The 21849-nt window shown below is 47.0% G+C and overlaps 1 protein-coding gene across 2 annotated transcripts in view; it reads right to left on the bottom strand.

Moving 5' to 3' along the window:
• The window catches only part of RAB6A (RAB6A, member RAS oncogene family), a 40041-nt gene that overhangs the window by 14252 nt on the left and 3940 nt on the right, over positions 1-21849 (bottom strand). The gene's annotated exons all lie outside the window — the stretch shown is intronic.

The following is a 21849-nucleotide window of genomic DNA, read 5'->3' as shown; positions in this document are numbered from 1 at the left end:
CACTTATTTTCTACTCCTCCAAGACAAACACCACAGCCTAACTCATACTTTAAAGGCTTTTTCCTTCTCCTGCATCTTCACCTGGAGGGATCAGCAAGATCCACAGGAACATCCCCAGCTGCCTCATTATAATGTGCAGAAATCCTCTTAATTGTAGGCCAGTTATTTAGGCAGCAACTCAGGGGTGCATCCCAGAGTTTTTTCCACCCTCCCTGCAGCTGGAATTTGCCATCTCCCAGAGGCAGAGGAGAGGAGCTGTGTGACTTGAGTTGGACACAAACACTGCATGTGGAAATAAAAGATAAAAAGGAGTGCTCAAGGCAGAGCTTGTGCTCTCCAAGCAATATTCCAAGGATTTCAGTTCTTTGCCAGGGTGGACATCCAGTGAACACAGGGATTTAAGGCAAGATTAAGGTCCCTTCCAACCCAAACCATTCTGTGATTTCTGGGTGAGTTTTGGGGGGTTCTGTTTGTTTTAGATATTACCCTAAGTGTGTCACCAAAATCTCCAGTATGCCAATTAAGCAGCATTTTCTCTTCAGTTAACTCTGAAAAGGGGCTGAACAAACAGGAACCCAGCAGACAGCCTCAGAGAGATGAGGTTTTCCCAAGCCAAAACCTGAATTCCCATGTGAATGTCTAACCTATTCTGCTCTGGAGGCAGAATCCTGTTCCCAGCCAGTTAAAAAGCTCCTTCACAGAGGCAGAGCAAATACTCCCTGAGTAGGTTTTCAGCAGCAGCACGTCCCAGATGGGAATGATTCCTGAACCCCTCACTCAGAGCTGTCCCATGGATGTCCTGTGAGGGAGGAGAGATTCATTCCAGGCCTCAGGAGACAGAGAAGCAAAGCCAATCCCCTCCTGCTGCAGCCCAGGCTGAGTCCCAGCAATTGATCTGCAGCATCACAAACAAGCTGCTGCTTTTCCTCACGTGGCCACTGATGCAAAGAGCCACATTTAACCCTCACAGGCCCAGTCTCGGCCAGGAAATTTGCTTTGCTAACTCACAACCCCTAAGGACAATCAAGTGTTCTAGAAAATTCTTCCCTTCTGAGTGACCTGTCTTGGAGGGGATCTGTCCACAAATCATGAAATATAAAAATATTCTGTTTATTCCTGGAGCCTCCTTACACTGTCTTCACTCATTTCATTAAAAGAGGGGAGAAATAAGGTACTGCTTGGCTTGTTTATATTTAAATATCTGCTTCAACCAACATTTGGAGAGAGCATTCTAATGGACTGAGTTCCAAGACATCTCTTCTCTGAACAGACCAGGTTTATGTTGACAGGCAGCAGATCAAGATGGCATTAACACCAACTGCTCACAGTTTTAATTCCATGAACACTGAGGCATTGCCATTCCTCCTTTCAAAAAACCCAGAGTGGCTCCTTTCAGAAATGCTGGCAGGAATGAAAGCCCACAGCTCCCACTGTATCTCTAATTTCTGCTCTGCCTTGCTGGCTGTATGCTCCTCCAATTCCCAGAAGGCAACAATTTGGGAGTGACTGCAAGCAAGGGAGAGGACAGATTCACAACTCAAATTCATCTTGGAAAACGCCAAAATGACCTCAGGAGGCAAATGAAGCCCAGCAGGGAGAAGCAGAACAAGGTAATACACAGACAAGAACAAGCAGCTGCTTAAAATCCAGATGGGAAACAACTGGATAAGTAATCCAGGGGTCACAGCCCAAGGAACAGATCAGACACTCAAGACTTCAGCTTTGTTTCATTAAGATGTTGGTTTGGGGTCATTTTTAATCTAGTGAGTTAATTTAATCTCTTGGAAAAATTTCCACACACAAGCACGTCCAGGGCAGCATTAGTCAGCAATGCAATAAATATCCTGTAGGGCAAAATATTCCTGGTATGCTGCTGGAACAAACCCAAGGAAAAGGTCAGTGTTCACATCCTTGCAGGGACAGAGGTGGGGAGGAAATGCTGGGAATGGGAACTGCTTTGACTGGACACACTGACAGCTCCAGGAAGCGAGGGGAAATCTCCAACAATTCAGGAGCTGAGAAGGAGCTTGGTGGCCCAAACCCAGGCAGCCTGCAGAGCTCAGAGCAAGCAGCTGAGAGGGCAGGGGCAGCAGTGACCCCTGCTCAGGGAAAGCTGTCTGCAGCCACTTTGCCCTCTGTAGATTAAGCTCCAACAGCCAAAGGCTGAGTCCAGCCACAACCCAAGCAGGAAGGGCACAGAACTGGGAAATTGAGGCAACTGAACTTCAAAATCACTTACTCAGCTGAGCAGGGGATTCTCCTCCCTCCCCTGGCATGCAGAGTTGCCAATGTCATTCCACTCTAGGAATTTACATCCATAAGTGATTAACCAAAGAAACCACTTGGTTCAACACCAAGCCTGACATTCTGGACATTTTTCTGTCATTAAGAGGCTGAACAACGGCTTCACCAGATGAGTTCTTGACTCCTTTCAGCTTTCCATCCACCAAAATCCACATCAAACAGCTCCTAATCACACAGCTGTGCCTCACACACCACTGCTTGAGTGACTGCTGTGATTATCAATTCCTAGAAGGTTTTGGGATGGAAGAGACCTTGAACACCAGCACATCCCAACTCCTTGTCCCCAACAGGGACACCTTCCACTGTCCCAGGGTGCTCCAAGCTCCATCCATGTTGGCTTTGGACATTTCCAGGGATCCAGGGGCAGCCACAGCTGCCTGTGCCTCAGCACCCTGCCAGGGAGCAATTCCTAATTCCCAACATCCCATCCAGCCCTGCCCTCTGGCAGTGGGAGCCATTCCCTGTGTGCTGTCCCTCCATCCCTTGTCCCAAGAGTGTCTCCAACTCTTCTGGAGCCCCTTAGGGAGCTTTGAGCTCTCCCTGGAGCCTTCCCCAAGTGAACAACCAGCTCTCCCATCCTGGCTCCAGCCCCCAGAGCACCTATCATCTATCAATGGTCACTTCTGAGGGACCCAGCTCCAGCAGGAAGTTTCATGCTCAGATGGTTTTCTTCAGCTGGATCAGCTCTGGAGCAATCTGGACCTGGTGGCTCCCATCATGAAGTGGCTGCTCACCCATCCCCACGAGTTCTGCAAGGCTGCAGTGTTCCCATGTGTTCTGGGACCAGAAGAAGCTGGCTGTCCTGATACATAAAATTAGGAAACACTTAAAAGGAAAGGTTTGATCACTGGTTCAGCACAGAACCCAGCAGATGCCCCAACACTAAACCATGGCAGCAAAGAGCCAAGTGCCCAAAGATGACTGAGGGGAAGTTGTGAAGATCCCATCAGTGGGACTGCCATGAAGCAGGAGGGGCTGAATTGCAAGGCTGCAGCTCCTGGAGTGGCCCTGATCAATGCTCTCTGTCTGGGAGCCTGCAGGCCCTGCCTGGCAGGGATTTACAGAGAACTCAGCTGCAGGATGGAATCAATACACTGATCTCGTGCTCCCAGCCCCTCTGATCCCACAGCAGCCCTGGAGACACTCCAAGGTCACTGCATCTGATTCTTGCAGGCTGCCTTTGTCCTGCTCCTGGGGACAGCTGTGTGCCCAGCAGCAGCCCCACAGAGCCATGGTGGCAATGGGGAGGAGGGCCCAGAGCCCTGAGGTAACACAAATCATCTCCCTGCCAGCACCAGCACGGGATTACAAAGTCCTTTGATGCCAGAGTCTGCAAAGGGCTCAGGCACCAGCCAGGAGTGACCTGCAAGGAAAAGGAATTGGGACTGTGCCACTTGGACCGTGTGATGCAGACTGACACCCCCCTCTCATCTCAGGCACATCATACTCACAACCTCGCAAGGATTCTTCTGGAGAAGCCACACTTAAATCACTGACTTCATCCTAGTGCTTGTTTAGAACTTGCAAAGCATCAGCAATCAGGAGAAAAACCCCAAGAATTATCTTGAAAGCAAAATAACCTTCAAAGTGATCAGCACATCCAGACTGTTCAAGTGGAAAGCTGCCCTTGGCCTCTCCCAGCTCTCAGCAGCAGCCTTGGCCAAGAGATCCAACCTGCTGAAAGCCAGAGCTAAAGGGAGGAGGATGAGGAAAGCCTTCCCCTCACTGTGTAATCCCAAAATTTCACTTGCCCTTTGCATGGCTCCTTTCAGAGCTGATTGAAGGATAAACCCCAGTGACACTACAACTTTCATACCTAAGCTCACCTCAAAATCTTCACTGGAATTATTTTGCTGTAGAAAAAAAAAAACACCCAAGGCACCAAAAGGAAAAGCATTGCTAAAAACAATATACTGAATTATGAATGCCTCAAAACCATTTTTAGATTTGTGTTTAAAAAGAAACCCCAAAAGGAAGATGCACAGAGTTGACTTTTACTGATCTGTGTGAGCCAGTAAAAATATTTTTAGGTACGTCATTCCCAGCACTGCAAACAGAAATGCTGTATTAAAGGGATTAAAGCAGCTTCTTCAAAAAAATATAAAAACACCCCCCATCCTCCTCTGCTGTTTGCTGTCAAACCATGGAAATTTCACCTGGTTCCCTCAAAGCAAGGAACCAAACTCATTCATTTGGCAAAGGCACAGCAGACTGCATTCATCCAGGGATTCTCAGGCAGGTGAGATTTGTCTCAGTCACACGAGGAACCTGGAGGATGGAATCCAGCTTGTCCCAGGGAGCAGAGGCAACAGCCACAGGTGAGGGGGTCTCATCTCCTCACTCTAATAAAAGGATTTTTTACCCCGATTTTTTCCCTATTGATTCAAACCTATTTTATTCTGCCATTTCTTTCCTGGTGGGAGATGAGATCAGACCAAAGGACCACCTGAGACAATTCCTTACAGATTTAAGTCCTCAATGTTTTTTTTGAAAGATCAAGAAAAACTAAAATTAGCAGAAAGCCTGCAAAATACAAACCTTCTTGAAATCCATGCATGGACCCCTCTAAGTAGTATAAACAAAATGGTTCACACAGTTCCTTTTAAGATAATTCATTCCCAGCCTAGAAAAGATCTAGGTTATAAATTATACTGTGGAGATGTGCTTCATTATTTAAGATTCTGTTTAGGAAATTAATGGAGAATATTCAGAGTTACAGGGAAACGAGACCCAGAAAAACAGGAACAATTTAGGTTTGCTGTATATTGCTTTTTGAATTCGAGAGATGCTCCATCATTTCCTACCTTAAAAACGTTTCATTTCATTGCTCCCAGAGAACAACTCACCTTGATTCTGGCTGATTCTGGGTTTGATACTCACTGCAAGAGGAACAAACAATGGCCTGGAGCTGGTGGCAGAGATCACAGAGGGAGATGAGGAAGGGAAATGAAAGCAGGGATGGGGAATGTGCCGGCTCTGAGGGCGCAGGGAGCACCCCTGAGCACAAAGCCCCTCCAATTCCAGCAGCTCCAGCCCCTCCCTTTTATTAACAGCAAATTTCATTGTGTGCCAAAGGACATTTGCAGCACAGAGCCAGTGAGGAGCCTGCACACAACGTGCTGGTGCCAAATATTGCTGTTTAGGTGTTTCTTTGGCAGCTCAGGACATGTTTTGCAGCATCCACGAGGACACTCCTAAAGTGCAAGGAAATAAATCACAGAACCATTTTGGATGGGAAAGCCCTCCAGGATTATGGAATCCAACCATTCCTCCAGCACTGCCAAGACCATCACCAACCCATGGCCCCAAGTGCTGCATCCCCAGGGCTTTAAATCCCCCCAGCAGCTCTCACAGGGCTACAAACAACACCCACATGGCAAAGCTCAGCCCCAAAATAAGCCAGAGCCCTCCAAGAAGCTACACAGGCTGCAGAACCTGCTCTGAGCTCCTGCAATGCCACACAGCCCCAAGGATGCTGCTGGCAGCAGCTTGTGCATGGCTGCAGGGGACAGGAGGACAGGCAGCAGCAGAGCAGCCACCTCCAAAGGGGTTTTGGCACTTGATTTCTGGAGCTTTTATGGCACCCTACCTCGGAAAGGAACTCTAGAAAGGCAGACACAATCAATAACAATGTCAAACAACTGCAGCTGGCCTTTTTAGGCCAATGAACCCCTGCCAATCCTTCATCTCTTTTCAGGTCACCGCCACAACAAAGCCTTTATTTTGCCTTTTAATTAAAAGCACTATTGAAAACTGTTTGATACAGTCCTGGATCAATTACTTTGGCTTCAGGCATTGCTGGCAGCCTGGAGCTCTCCATTTGAGACTGGCTGGCCTGTACCCACAGAGCAGAGGAGAAAACACACAGAAACACAGGCACTGGCAGTGGAGCACTCCCAGACCCAATTCCATTCCCAGAGCAGCCTGCTCAGCCTTGCTGAGCTCCAGGGAAAGCTGCACTTGGCCTTGCCCTGTTTTCCATTCCCATCCCATAGCCAGCAGGTCACAGAGCCATAGTAAGTTACTCCTCTCAGCCATCCCCACAGTTATTCCAAGAGTTAGAAATAAAAGTTATTTGTAGAAGAAACAATCACAATTAAAAGCTCTACAGAAACCAAGCAGAGAACAAGGGAGATTTCTGGAAGCTCCAGGTAACCCTGAAGCATTTGGATGCCCTGCAAGTGTCCAAGGCCAGGCTGGACAGGGCTTGGAGCAACCTGGGATACTGCAAGGTGTCCCTGACATGGCACTGGATCATCTTTAAGGTATCTACCAACCCAAACCATTCCAGGATTCTGTGATTCATGGGACAGTGTTGAGCCTCTTAAAATGAAACGATTTTTTTAAAACCTAGATTTTAACCCCTTTCCAGATGATCACTAATAGCCCTGTCCCAGTGCTCCCCACAAAATGGGGATGGATTTAACGAGATCCAACATGTGCTCAATGGAATAACCAAATTGGCCTCTTTCCTCTGCCCTCTGCACATAGCCCTGAGTATTTTAAAGTATTGAGAGATCCTGAACAAAAAGTTGATTATTTGCTCACTGTGAATTCAATTCCCCCAGTTCTTACAAAGATTCTATCTGGACTGGACTTTTCAAGGCAAGATGAGACAGCTTTATGAGAGCTGAAGGTGGAGAGATGAGTTTTACTCATTTAATAAAGTAAAAAAAAAAACCACAGCCAGAATTTTGCTGCTGCTGAGGAAATTTCCATTTTCCTTTCACCCTGTGACAATCAGGTGCCTTGAACTTCAGTCTGCTCTTTGTGACGGGAGAATTTCTGAGCAAAACCTTTTACAGCCTCAACATGCCAGCAAGTTGCTAAAGGAGGAAGTGTGACATCAGCCTTCAGCTCCCCAGCACGGGTAAAAAAAGCTGCACTTAGCAAACTGGAGCAGACCCTAAGCCAGGGAGAGGAGCCTAAATGGATGGTGGGAAGTGCTCATGAATATTTATGAGTGTCTGGTGCAGAGCAGCAGGAAGGGAAGCATGGAGTGGAGTGAAGTGGCTTGATGTAACAGGGAATAACAAGGAATGACACTTACCCAGCAGAGGAACACACAGAAAGCTGCTCTGGGAATGCTTTTGCTGGGATCATCTGCAGCTTGATCCCACGGGCTGCAGGAATGGGATACAAAGGAAGGAGCCAGGCCCTTTTCACAGCAGCACCATTTTCAACTCTGGCCATGTGAAAAAGCTGCCTCATGGTGCATTTCTCTTATTTTTCATACCCAGACAGAGGGTATAACTCAGGTTTGGTGTAACTCTTAGCAAAATCATCTGCTGTTTTCATTACAGCCCAAGGACAACAGGGAAGTGCAGCTCCTCAGGGCTCAGGGCAATGTCCTCAAACAGCAGCAGAGCTGTTTGTCACCCAGGATAGGGACACTGAGACTCAGGAGAGTGACACTGGGACTCAGTCCTGTTTGTCACCCGGGACAGGGACACTGACTCAGGAGAGTGACACTGACACTCAGCCCCGTTTGTCACCCAAAACAGGGACACACAGACACAGCCCCGTTTGTCACCCAGAACAGGGACACAAACACCCAGCCCCGTTTGTCACCCAGAACAGGGACACAAACACCCAGCCCCGTTTGTCACCCGGGACAGGGACACACACTCAGCCCTGTTTGTCACCCGGGACAGTGACACACACTCAGCCCTGTTTGTCACCCGGGACAGGGACACACACTCAGCCCTGTTTGTCACCCGGGACAGGGACACTCAGCCCTGTTTGTCACCCGGGACAGGGACACACAGACTCAGCCCCGTTTGTCACCCGGGACAGGGACACACAGACACAGCCCCGTTTGTCACCCAGGACAGGGACACACAGACACAGCCCCGTTTGTCACCCGGGACAGGGACACACAGACACAGCCCCGTTTGTCACCCGGGACAGGGACACACAGACACAGCCCCGTTTGTCACCCGGGACAGGGACACACAGACTCAGCCCCGTTTGTCACCCGGGACAGGGACACACAGACCCAGCCCCGTTTGTCACCCGGGACAGGGACACTCAGCCCTGTTTGTCACCCGGGACAGGGACACACAGACTCAGCCCCGTTTGTCACCCAGGACAGGGACACACAGACACTCAGCCCCGTTTGTCACCCGGGACAGGGACACTGACACCCAGCCCTGTTTGTCACCCAGGACAGGGACACTGACACTCAGCCCCTCTCCCTGGCCACCACCAAAGGCTCATTTGCAACAGGCTCTACAAGAAATTCACAATACTCATTTGAAGCCATGCCAAAAATGAAGTTTCACACACTTTTGGGGTCGTGTTTAAAGACCTGCCCTTGCTGCTGAGAAGCAAATATGACACAGAATTTTGTTGCCACCCAGTTGTCATCAGAGCAAAGGGGTTTTAGTTCCAGTCAATCTCTCTGGGCAATAATCCATGGAAACAAGAGCTCTCATGCCTGCCCCTTCCTGTCAGGCATTTCCATCATGTACAAAAAGGGACCAATTACTCCCTTATCTACAACAACCAGTAATCAAATGATTAACACTTCAGTAACTGCCTGATAAAAAAGATGCCTATGAAAATATGTGTTAGCCTGAAAAGCTCATTAATTCTCATTCATTCTTCTCTTTGGGCACCTCAGAGCACATTCACAGGCTTGTTTTCCACAATAATTCATCACAGACAGAAGGAAATGGAGGCTGATGCACTTTTCTGACCTAGAAATTGGTTTTTTCCCAGGGTGTTGCTGACAGCAGGGCCTGTAACTCCACCCCCAACTTTTCAGTCAAATTCAATCCAATGCAGAAATCAAGGATTTATGTTCTTTCTTCCCAAGATATGCTTTTCAAAATCCACCAGTTCAAGGCTGGTTGATGCCTTAAATTTGAAGCTCTCAGCCTTGCTTTAGATTAGACATACATCTGGATAGAGACAAACACTTGGGATTAAATCTAGCTGAACATCTCTCTGCAATGAGGAATGCAGAGCTAGTTAAAGTCATTAAAAACCTGCTCTCTTTTCCTTTAAATGAGAACATTTTCATTTTATTCCTAATCCTGCAGCACACATGTATAATTCCTGCTGTACCCTGCTGCAGTTTGCTTCAAGGATTTGGCAAAAGAGCTCTCACAGAACAGGATGGGTTGGAAAGGACCTTTCAAGATGATCCTGTCCAAGCTCCCTGTTGGGATCTTCATTCCCAACAGCTCAGGTGGAACTTCCCTTGCTCAAGGGAGCCCCAAGAGCATTTCTGCCACTGCAAAAGATGTGAACAGGATCCTTCCTTTCACACAGCCATTCCCACCATGTAAAAACCCAGCAGGGTTTCACAGCTGGCAGCCCCACATGGAAGGACAAGCAGAAAAAAGCCTGCCCTGCCACTGATCCAAGCATTCAGTGCCATATGGATGCATTTGATGCAGTCTCCAGGCATTTTAAAACCAGCCAGAGAGGCAAAGAATTGTCACTTGTGTTTAAAGCTCAGCAGTAGCTAAAGGGGAAAGGAAGAGGCAGAACAGAGTATTTTGTATTATCCATCTTTTTCTGAGGCAACACCAGCCTGTTAGCTGTGTACAGGCAATTTAGAATCCTATTTTATTTAGCACTACACTTTTTCCTCGAGGGAGATGCCAGTGAGTTTTAGCTGCTATCTGTATTTCTCAGAAATAAACTGAGGCCCAAGTTAAAACTGATCATCACTGGCCCCAAAGCAGAAGGCACAGCCTGGACACAAAGCTGGAAAAGGTTCCTCTTGGCATTTTGGGATGTGAAAGGATCACACAGATCAATAAAAATGTGTGAAGACTCATTACAAGTTTAATGACAAACTGAGAACTCCTTCCCACCAAGCAAATCCTAATCAGCACTGGCAGAGTTGATAAAAGTAGAACAATATCCCTGATTATTAATGCACAGGCAAGATTTCCTTCGGGATCTGCACCAAGCCTTGTGACAGGGACAAAAATACCCAGTGATAAATAGCTTCATTAATTCTTGTGGGTTTTGTCAGTAATTAGCTTGACTCTTCCTCCCAAAATGGGAAATAAATGAAAGAGCACAATGCAAACAAATCTTGTTCTGTTTGCTCAGTCACAGCCACAAAGAAATGAAACAGTAAAAAGGGGTCAGCCTCCGGTTCTGACTCAAAATCACACCTTGGAGTTCTTTTAAACAATGAAAAGTTTTCAGATAAAAACCGGGGTGTTTTTTACCATCCCATTGTAGAAAAGGATAAACAAGAGTCAACCCTGAACAGGGTTGGAACAGATCTATTAAATATAACAATTCAATTACTCTGTCAGCATAGTAAAATAAAACATGGAAATGCTACCTCCTAAGCACAGCTACAAAAATTCATCTTAAAACCTGCACCTTATGTTGTAGAGATGAAACCTCTTGCTTGCTTTGCTGCAGAGGAACTCCAAGCCCAGCCTGCAACACAACCAGTGCTATTTCCACAGTCTGAAAGGTTTCTGAAAGCAACAGAGCCCAAAGGAGTGGCACAAGTGGAAGAGCTCCAGGCAATCCCAGCTCTCCTCCCCCAGGACAAGTGACACAAAGCCACGGGAGGAGCCAGACTCGCAGTGTTCTGCTGCAGGAACAGCTGCCATCTCTCCTGTGCTGAGTGCTGAGCCTCCCATCATTTCGTACAGAAGGGGCAAATATTCTGATTAAATACGGCTGAAGGAAAGTCCTGCCCATTTCTGAAATGCTTGGTGAATTTTTGAATTTCATTTAGGTTAAACTGATGTGGAAATCTCAAACTGGTTTCAACTTGCAATGGCCAAGCAAATCAAGAGTTTTGGCTTGGAGGAGGAGCCTTGGAATCCTGGGAGGAGCTGAAACCCAAATGCTGCCATGGGGTAAATGAAACATGAACACCTGGAACCACAGGGAACAGCAGGAAGGGAATCTCACACAATCTCACATGCCAATTGCTGCACTGTGTGGTAAACGTGGCTTCATTCAAGTCAGGGAGAACAACCCAAGATAAAGTAACCAGAAGATCAAGATTTGGAGGAGCTGATAAGGAAAACAAAAGAACAGGGAGACACAGGAATTTTGCCCAAGCTGTAAGGGATGAGACAAAGCACCTAAAGGGAAGGTCCCAACAATTCTGGCTCCTAAGGGGTGCAGGACAAGTGTGACAAAAGCATGGAAAAGGCAAAAGACACCTCCCATGCTATGTTACAGCATCAGGGCACAAATCTTGGCCCCTTGGAGTGGATAGCTAAGATTTACACTCCAGTGGCTGGGAGGGAAATCCACATTTGGATGCCTCTCACTTCCATGGGGATGAGTTTAACAACAACCAAAGAACAGGAATTGTGGGGCATACACTCACGGTTTCATGGATATCACTTGGCTCATTAACTAAAGGGTACTCACAGGCCACCTTTACATTTCAAAGACTTCTCTGCAGTCTCTCATTATTTGCCAGGAATGCAAAAAAACCTAAAAAAAATCCTCGTGAGTCTGTAAATTTTGTTCACCACAGCCTGAGGATTTGGCTTTCCTTCTTATCTTACATAGTTAAGGCTTTTAAAATAGCTTCCAATGAGGCTTCAAATATTCTCCAAAGGATTTTATCTTGACTGCTCACAAAACGCCTCAGGACCCTCAGCCTGGTAACACAAGGCAGCACTTGGAAATACTGTAAAGCACATGCCAGGGATCTTCTGACCAGCTGAGGATGACTGTGGAGCTGAGGAAGAAGGAAGATTTAGCAGTCCAGAAGTGCATGTGACCACAGTCTACCCAAAATTGCTCAGGAGCAAGGCACAGTGAGTGGAGGAATTCTAAGGGAACCTGAACAACAACTCAGCTGGCAACTGCAGCACCAACTGGAAAGGGGAAGACATCCCATGCAGGAGATGCTACTGGGAAGCTGCTCCTCCATCTCAGAAATTACTTTTGCTAAAGGTGATGAACAGCAGCAGTTCTTGCTAAGTCACCTCTTTTGGACTCCTCACTCTGGTTTTAAACACTGGGTTTGACCCTGGGAAGACAATTTCCAAACCTGGACTGGATCCTATCCCCAGCATTTAGTTAGGTGATATTTCTAAGTACATTTCTGTGAGGGAAAATAGTCATTGAAGAGCATGTTTGTGAGGCAGAGCAGTTGGAGGATGACTGGGAAAAGGAATAACAGCGCTAGATCCTGGCTAGCGATATTTACTATTTCCTTCTTCCCAAAACAGCCTGCTCATTATTGCTCCAATAATTCCAACAGCAGCACTCCAGATAAACACCATCTCAGCAATTCAATTTCTGGACAAAGCATGGATGCTGGATTGCAGTGTTTGGGTTGAAATTTCAGAACAACTCAACTTTATCTCAGGTTATTACGCTTTTGCTGTGAGCACAATGAGACAAACCCAAAATTTCTATTCTATTTCATTCCATTCGCTTCTCACACAAAAATTTGGCCTATCAAGTTTCAAAGCCCAATGCTGAAGTTTTACTATTGGTGGCTCAATATTGAGTTATATATGATGGCAGTTAAAGCCCATGAGGGTGAAATCACTTTTTGAAGCTGCATCCAGGTTCTATCATTCCAACTTTCCAACTTTAAAAACCAGTGCAGGACTGAGCAAAAACCCACCAGGAAACCTTCTGTAATTAAACATTCATAAGATCCAATTTTTACATCCCAGTATTTTATTATTAAATACCTAATTATCTGCTTGTGAAAGAAATAAAATGCTACATCTGGAGAAGCAGCAAATGTAATTAAGCCACTCTGGACAGACATTACCTTGGAGGGGCGGGGAGTGGCTCTGAAAAGCACAAATTTCACATGGACAAAAAGGGAAGGAGCCAAGAGCTCCTTCATTACCTGAAGCTTGAGGGATCCCTTCAACTGATTTCCAAAAACTTAAATTGAGAACTTAGAGTGGCTGTAAGTCAGAGACTAAATGCTATCAAACCATTTTGGAAAGAAGAAGCAGACAGCAAAAACATAATTATGAAATTCTGGTTTAAATACCTTTAACACAGAATTTGTTCCCATAATAAACAATATTCACAGGCAGTTTAGACAGAGATCTGCATAAAAATCCTCTAACAGAACACTTCCCAAAAGTAACTTCTGTTAAATAAACTGCAAATGATAGGCTAATGCATCATCCAATATGGAAACACTCTGCTGGATTCCTCAGACAAGTTTCAGGAGACCTATTAAAATGCAAGGGATTACCATCCCCTTCCCTCCATCCTTTAACTCAGCTAAATTTTGCCTAATGTTCCCCCAGCACCATTTTCCCAGTGGCAAAACAAGCAAATGCTTCCTCTCCTGACTCCCCACACTGCCACAAAGAAATTCCTGCTCTCTCACACTGTGTGACAGTTTTCCTGCTGGGGGAAGGGGAAAAGAAAAAGGAAAAGAAGGGGATGAGAGCCGCATATAGCATTCTCCTGAGTGATTCCATCTGATTCCCACAACCTACCATCTCCTGGGCAGCACTGGAAGGATTGGGAGCTGTCCTCTGCTCTTCCCACACAGGAGGTGCAGAACAGCTTCCACAGGAGCTCCTCAAACTCAGTTTGCACAGGCAGACACACACGTGAGTGTTCCTTCAGAAGCGACATTGGACAAGATCCTAAAATAATCCTGATTTCAGGTGAATGCAGCTGCCTTATGAAGAGGCAGCTTGCAAGGAAGAAGTGCCTGGAGTAGCCTCAGGAAGCACAGCTCTCCTGCAGGCAGCTGCTGATGGGAGCTGACAGGGCTGGCTGTGAACACCTGGGGACAATAACCAGGGACACACACGGGTCTGTGCACGTGATGGAACTGCCCTGGCAGGCAGAGGGAAAACAGCTGGTGTAAAACAGCACAGGGACACCACAGAAGCTGGGGTTTGGGAAACCAAAAAAACCCCAACCACAATTTGGTTTTAGTAACAGAAACCCAAAGGGTGTCAAACTGAGAGGAGCACAGCTGAAGGAGCTGTGGGCTCTGGGCAGCAGCACAATCCTACAATCCCTGGCATTAAGGATGCAGGGAAGGATATCCTGACACCACAATGTCCCTTTCTCCTTCACACCTCCTGATGCTGAGCTGCCCCTGCTCCTCTCCTGGGAACTGGGGCAGGACAGAGGCCAGCAGGCATGGCAAATTAACAACTCCAAGCTAAAGGATGTTAAACCATTACATCAATTCCCAACTTTGCAATGGGAAACTTCTCCTCTAACTTACTCCAAACTGAGACACTGAGCTCTCCTGATGGAGCTGACAATGAGCTTGTTCCTTCCCAGCTGGGCTCCACAAATGCCTTGGGCAGAGCCACAGAGCCTGAAGGCTCTGCAGACCCAACGTCTGATATTCACCTGTTATCATATTTCTAGAGTCCTGTACCTTCTCAGAGTTATTTCTTGGGGACGGTTCTTCACAGCACAGACTCCTTCCTCTGCTTGTTGGTGAGGGCTCCTTCCAGGCTGTCCCTGCCTGCCCAACCCACCCCCTTTTATCCCAGTTACCTTCACTGGCCACAGCTGCAGCCCAATGAAGGACAGCACAGCTGCAGCCCATCTACAACAACCAGGGCTCATCAGGGCAAGGCCTATACAGATATTCAAACACAATATTTCCCCCTTTTCTTTTACTTACATATATTCATGTACTAGATTCATCTAAAATTAAAATAGCTAGTCTTTACTACTTGCAACCAAATTCCTGCCTTTTAAAGGGAACAATGTCTGTTTGTGTTTTATTCTGATCTCTTCTAGATGAATGGATATTCCAGAAGGAATTGTAGGATTCAACTACAGAAAAAAAGGAAGTGTTTATCTGAGAAACTGGGGTTGGAGCAGAAGATCCTTCAGACAAGAATTATCTACACTCCCAAGTGGGATGCAGTATCTTGAAATAAATACTCTCCTCCAGCAGTACAATTCCTTCATATTAAGGACACATAATAGTTAAGTTGCTATTTAATTGTAATATTTCTTCTCTAAGAGTTGTTTCTGACTTCAGCAATCCCTTGTATAAATGTGCACAGAAAATATTCTGGGGTCTTCAGGCTGCCCTACCCAAAACCAGCTTTTAAGGGTTAGCTCCAAACTCAAGCACCAAATCCAGGGAAAAGCACAGAGCTGCTCTTAAAAACATCTCATGTAGGACACTTCTTACCCCCCTCCAGTCTGCAAAGGTAAAGCTAAAAAAGCCTTTGCTCTTCCTGGGATCTGGAAGCAGGCAGGCAAAACCAGACCTCAAATCTCTGCCTCTCCCTCAGCCGTGCAAGGCTTGCACAGACTAAACAACCAAATTTAAAATATCAGCCACACAATCCCCCAGGGACATTTTTCTCTAGATGGCAGGATTTACTGGAGGCAAAGTGTAGTAATTCACACAAGGCTCCTTTTGAGTTTCCTAAATCTCTCTTGCATTTTTAAGCAAAAATGTAAAATTCCTAAAGCCAAGGAATTTATTTTTAACTGTAAATTACTCACTGTGACAGTACAGAGTCCACCAAGCCTAGAAACAGAGGCAACCTATGGACCCTTTGCATTTCACCAGAGAGGGGGGAAATATTTTAACACCAAGATTGGAAAAGCTTTTTTCACTGGGAAAAGCTTTTTTTAAGTCTGCTGTTGCACGACAGCATCCAAATAAAGAGGTCAATTTTATGGGACACGAGTGTTTGATCTCCCTACTGTTTATGCCGCGTCAGGGGGAAAAAAAATAAACACCATCCTCTTCTTCAAGTCACATTGTGGTTTAAGAGCAACCAGAAACAGAAATAAAAAAGTGGAAGAGAATTATGGTCATGATTGTACAATGGTGGAGAAAACTGATGACTGCCCAGTGAAAAAAAGCAAAGATAATTCAGCTAGGGCAGACAAATGGGAAGCTGGAAGAACAGAAAGAGTAGGAACATAATTATGATTTGAATACATAAATATTTAATATTAAAGGGCAGCTGGAAAAGCTGAGAAGAAATTACAAGAACTGGTGAGTAAGCCCAGCAGTGAGAGCCTGGAATAGAGCAACCCTGTGAAAACCTCTTTGTAGAGCATTCCAAGGTCAGGGGAAAAAGGGAAAAAACCAAAAAGATTGGGATTTCCTTGTGATGACACTCCAGCTGTCTCCAGCCATCAGCCCCTCTTCCAGCTGTGTCCAGCTGCTACTGAAGGATTCACCTCTGGCTTTACCCCAATCAGTGGCACCAGCTCAGCTTGAGGAGAGCCATCCTGGCTTTGATGTGGACACAAGTGACTTCTCAGCCTTTCTGAGTGAGCCAAGGACAAAATGCCCAAAAAGCTGCTCCAGAATCAAGTCAGGGGAAGGGGAAAAAAATAATGAGGTACTAGAGGCAAGACAGAGCAGCAAACCTATAGCATGAATACCTGCATCCTGCTGTGAGGAAAGTCAGAAAAGAGTTAGAAATTCCTTCAAAAGAATGTTCTCCATCTCCTCCACCACTCAGACACCCACTGCATTATTCCATCACCCAGCCAGTTCAGATTTCTCTACCAAGCCTTCCTTCCATCAGGCCATTCCAAAAACCCTCCAGTCACTGACACCAGGGGCTCTGACAGCCAGTGCTGTACCAGCAGAGGAGGACAGGAATGAGTAGCTCCTACTCCCAGAAAAGGCAACATCTCCATTAAAAAACAGAAGCTGCAGAGAAACACTGCTGCACTCACATTAACCCAGTGCTGTCTGCCCTTGCTGTATTTCATATTTCTAGAGTCCTGTACCTTCTCAGTGATATTTCTTGGGGACAGTTCTTCACAGCACAGACTCCTTCCTCTGCTTGGTGCTGCTTCTCAGTCAGGGCCCCTTTCTCTGACTGCCCCACCCACCCCCTTTTATCCCAGTTACCTTCACTGGCCACACCTACAGCCCAATGAAGGCCATCACAGCTGCAGCCCATCCAGAACAACCGGGGCTCATCAGGGCAAGGCCTAGACACAGATGCTCAAATACAACACAGATACTCAAATACAGATATTCAAATACAACACAGATATTCAAGCACAATACAGATATTCAAACACAACACAGATATTCAAATACAACACAGGTATTCAAATACAACACAGATATTTCACTAGGACTCCTACTACAGAGTCCCAACCTGTTAACTGGAACTCTCCTTTCCCAGCTCCAGCAGCAGCTCCCTAAAGCCCACACTGACAGGGATCTCACCAATCCTGCACCAGGCACTGCTTGGAGCTCTGCCAGGGATGCTGCACCCTCCATGGGCCCCCTCTCCTTTCCAGCTTCAATCCCCCTTCTCTTGGTGTTGCAGATATCAAGAACATGATGAAAATTAACTTGCTGTAACTCAAACCTAGACAGGGGCATGGGCAGGAAGCACAGCAGGAAGCATTTAGTGGAATGGAATAAACTGGCCCCTGCATTAGTTACAGAAATGCTGGAGTGGGTTGGTTTTTTCTGCAGCAATTGCTGATTGCTCCTGAAGAAGCAAACCATTAAAGGAAAGTCACTTAGCAGGATAAATGGCACTCGTCTGTATGGTGCAAATGCTAATGGCACAGAGGTTTAAAGGGTCACAATTCAAGACAGAGAAAAGGCCAACTCAAAGTTAAGACATTTTCTCATTAGCAGGTTTAGCTGCCCCTTCCTGCATCTGCCTGAAGACAAAATACTGCTCATCAATATTGCTCCAGAACTCTTTCAATTCTGGGCAAATATGCTTCAGAGTTAAGGCAAAGCCTTAATTCTGTGTGTTGGTAACACCTACACATGTCTGGATGAGAGAACACCACGAGCCTGAGAATCTCAGAATAGCTGGGTGCCATCTCCAGGGGATACTGGCAGCTGCTCAGGGCATGGAGAGACTTCCAAGGGAGCCCCAAAATCCCTGCTCCATGGGGACAGGCACAGAGACCCTCCCAAGGGTACCCCAAATCCCTGCTCCATGGGGACAGGCACAGACACTGCTCCAAGGGAGCCCCAAAATCCCTGCTCCATGGGGAAGAGGCAGGGACAGTGCTCCCAGTGAGCCCCAAAACCCCTGCTCCATGGGGACAGGCACAGAAACTGCTCCAAGGGTACCCCAAAATCCCTGCTCCATGGGGACAGGCACAGAGATTCTCCCAAGGGAGCCCCAAAATCCCTGCTCCATGGGGACAGGCACAGAGACTGCTCCAAGAGAGCCTCAAAATCCCTGCTCCATGGGGACAGGCACAGAGACCCTCCCAAGGGTACCCCAAATCCCTGCTCCATGGGGACAGGCACAGAGACCCTCCCAAGGGTACCCCAAAATCCCTGCTCCATGGGGACAGGCACAGAAACTGCTCCAAGGGAGCCCCAAAATCCCTGCTCCATGGGGACAGGCACAGACATTCTTCCAAGGGAGCCCCAAAATCCCTGCTCCATGGGGACAGGCACAGACACTGCTCCAAGGGAGCCCCAAAATCCCTGCTCCATGGGGACAGGCACAGAGACTGCTCCCAGTGAGCCCCAAAATCCCTGCTCCATGGGGACAGGCACAGAGACCCTCCCAAGGGTACCCCAAATCCCTGCTCCATGGGGACAGGCACAGACACTGCTCCAAGGGTACCCCAAAATCCCTGCTCCATGGGGGACAGGCACAGAGATTCTTCCAAGGGTACCCCAAAATCCCTGCTCCATGGGGACAGGCACAGAGACTGCTCCCAGTGAGCCCCAAAATCCCTGCTCCATGGGGACAGGCACAGAGATTCTTCCAAGGGTACCCCAAAATCCCTGCTCCATGGGGACAGGCACAGAGATTCTCCCAAGTGAGCCCCAAAATCCCTGCTCCATGGGGAGAGGCACAGACACTGCTCCAAGTGAGCCCCAAAATCCCTGCTCCATGGGGACAGGCACAGACACTGCTCCAAGGGTACCCCAAAATCCCTGCTCCATGGGGACAGGCACAGAGACCCTCCCAAGGGAGCCCCAAAATCCCTGCTCCATGGGGACAGGCACAGAGACCCTCCCAAGGGAGCCCCAAAATCCCTGCTCCATGGGGACAGGCACAGAGATTCTTCCAAGGGTACCCCAAAATCCCTCCTTGTTCAAACTGCCATGGTGACATCAGCATGGACCCATCCAGGTCCAGCAGAAAGGAAATGCAAACCAGAATAAAAACCAGGCAACTCACACCCTGACTCTAAGAAGTCAGATTAATTAAATGCACCATTATGCTGGACAGCTGAATAAGAATTCCCTTCCCAAAACTCCTTTTTGCCAGACCCAACAGGAGGCAGCCAGAAGCAAGCAAGGGGCTTGATAACTCAGAGCTCACACCGAATTTATTTACATTCAGTTTCACACAATATTTGCTTCCCAGATTGTCTTTTTTTGTGATGCACTAGGCTTCATTTGGATAAAAGTTAAATCGTGCTGAAACACACAAAAAAGTCTTTTTTCTGGTTAATATCACTCAAATATTCCAGAACATGGTTTGAACATAAAAGGAAAATGTCTGACATAAAATAATTGATGGAATTGTTCACTGTCCCTGGGCCTTTCATAATATTAAGAGCCAGAAGAGTTCGGTTTATGCTGAGGGGAAAACAAAGAATTCATTTAGCTTGTCAACTTCTGTGAGCTCAGTAAATAAATCAAGCAAAGAGACCTGAAAAATTTGACTTTCACTGCAAGTCCACATTTTGCTGCTGTTTGTTTGCCAAGACACACATTTTTCATTTAAACTGCTTCCATAAATAATTTATATGAACGTGTCAAACCCATCACCATTTTGATGACATCTGTTAATTTTCAAAGCAGTGCATCCAGGTTGGAAAAGACCTCCAAGATCATCGAGTCCTTGATCAGCCCATGATCTCAGAGGTCTTTTCCCTGCTCCAGAGTGGGAGAGATGGATCAGCATTTCCACACCTGCTCAGAAACACCCATGTATCACAAGGTCACTGTTCTTCCAGGCCTCACAGGTCAATTCTGGAGGCTGACTTGAAAAGTCTGCTGGTGTTCATGTTGAGGCAGCAACGTGTGGGTTTTCTGAGGCACCTTTCAAAGCACTGAAGGGTTTAGCTGGCTTGTTCTGCTTGGTTGGCTTGGGTTTTATAACCATTAGTGTGCACAACAGGTACTTGTGCATGCATGAGCACCACAAAATGCCTTTAAACATCTGGACTAAATTAGCAGGTAACTAAAAGGCAGCTCTTTGCTCACAGACTGATTGCAGAAGACAGATTTTTAACCATCACTGAAGCTGAGAAAAAGGGCTGTGGGCTCTGGTAATTCCCAAAAGCTGCTAAGGTGGGCTCAGATGAGCTTCCCTGCCTTTGTTTCTCCATTAGTCCCACTTCCAGCCCCAGCAAAAGCTTTCAGGCATCTGCTTTGCAGAGCCTGGGTCCCGTGCCAGGCACCACCAGCACCCCAAGAGCTGCAGATAGAAAATCCATTATGGCACATCAAGGGAAAAGATGATCATTTTCCTTCCAGCTCACAGATTATTTCTGAGATGCAGAGAGAGAGAAAAGCACAGCAGAGTTCAGCAAGGCACAGCTACTCCTCCTTTCAAGAACAGACACAGCTCCTTCAGAGGCTTCCACAAATAGCCAGGGATCAAAAGGCACCGTGAGAACAGGCACCACAAAACACGGATGGCTTTTTCTCTGTGCTCCTTCCACACGTTGCTGCAGGAAGGGATTGTTCAGTGATGGAGAAGAAGAAAAATGGTGGAGCTCAGGATGTTGAAGGATCAGACAGCAAGCACACTGCACTGTGAAAGAATCCCAGAACAGTCTGGGTGGGAAGGGATCTGTCACCAATGCAGATGTTCAACACTGCTGATCCCATGGCTGAGCCCTGAGGAACACAGGTGAAAATCAAAAAGGAAGTCACTGAGTGCCTCAGCCTTCTCCTGGGGTAACCACATCTCCTGTTTCTTTCTGCAGACACCCCACACTTTTCCTTTATTGCTACAGAAGCTTTTGACTTCCAGGCCAGGTTTAATTCTATCTGGGCTTTGGGTTTCCTAACCTGACAATTTCTGTGCAACCTGCCCTCACTCCCACCCTCCCAGGCTTCCATTCTGGGCTTGAGCTTGCCCAGGAGTTCCTTGCTCATCCATGCAGCCCTCCTGGTGTTCCTGCCTGAGTCCCCCTTGGTTGGGATGCATTGCTGATATTCCACTTCCAGGTGTGAAGCCCAAGTTTAGAAACTCACGGAAAATTCATAGAGTCCAAAGAGAGCCCCAAATATCTGAAGGCCCAGCCAGAGGAAAACCACAGGGTTAGGAAATGACCCGACTTTAAACCACCAGTGCAACAAGGTAACAGCCGTCTGGAGCTTGTGCAACTGAGAATCCCTTAAAACAAGGGAGTTTTAGGCAGCACAGGGATGAGTGTGTGCCTGCTGTGAGCCCCCTGTCACACACAGAGCACCTGCAGCTCCCCAGTTATCTAATGAGCCACATCACACTGCTCAGCAGTGCCTGTACCAACAGCGTTATGCAACAGAACAGCTCAGTAGTGCTTCCCAAACTGTTATAGCTCCAAAGTTATTACACTGCGTTTCAATATTAAAAATCTCAGCTCCTGATTAAAAAAAAAAACCCAAATGCAACTGGTTCTAATTTCCTTCAAGATCTTCTGCAG

This window comes from Zonotrichia albicollis, chromosome 2 (genome assembly GCF_047830755.1).
Source record: "Zonotrichia albicollis isolate bZonAlb1 chromosome 2, bZonAlb1.hap1, whole genome shotgun sequence".
Classification (NCBI taxonomy): Eukaryota; Metazoa; Chordata; class Aves; order Passeriformes; family Passerellidae; genus Zonotrichia; species Zonotrichia albicollis.
This window is presented reverse-complemented; position numbering and strand designations above follow the sequence as displayed.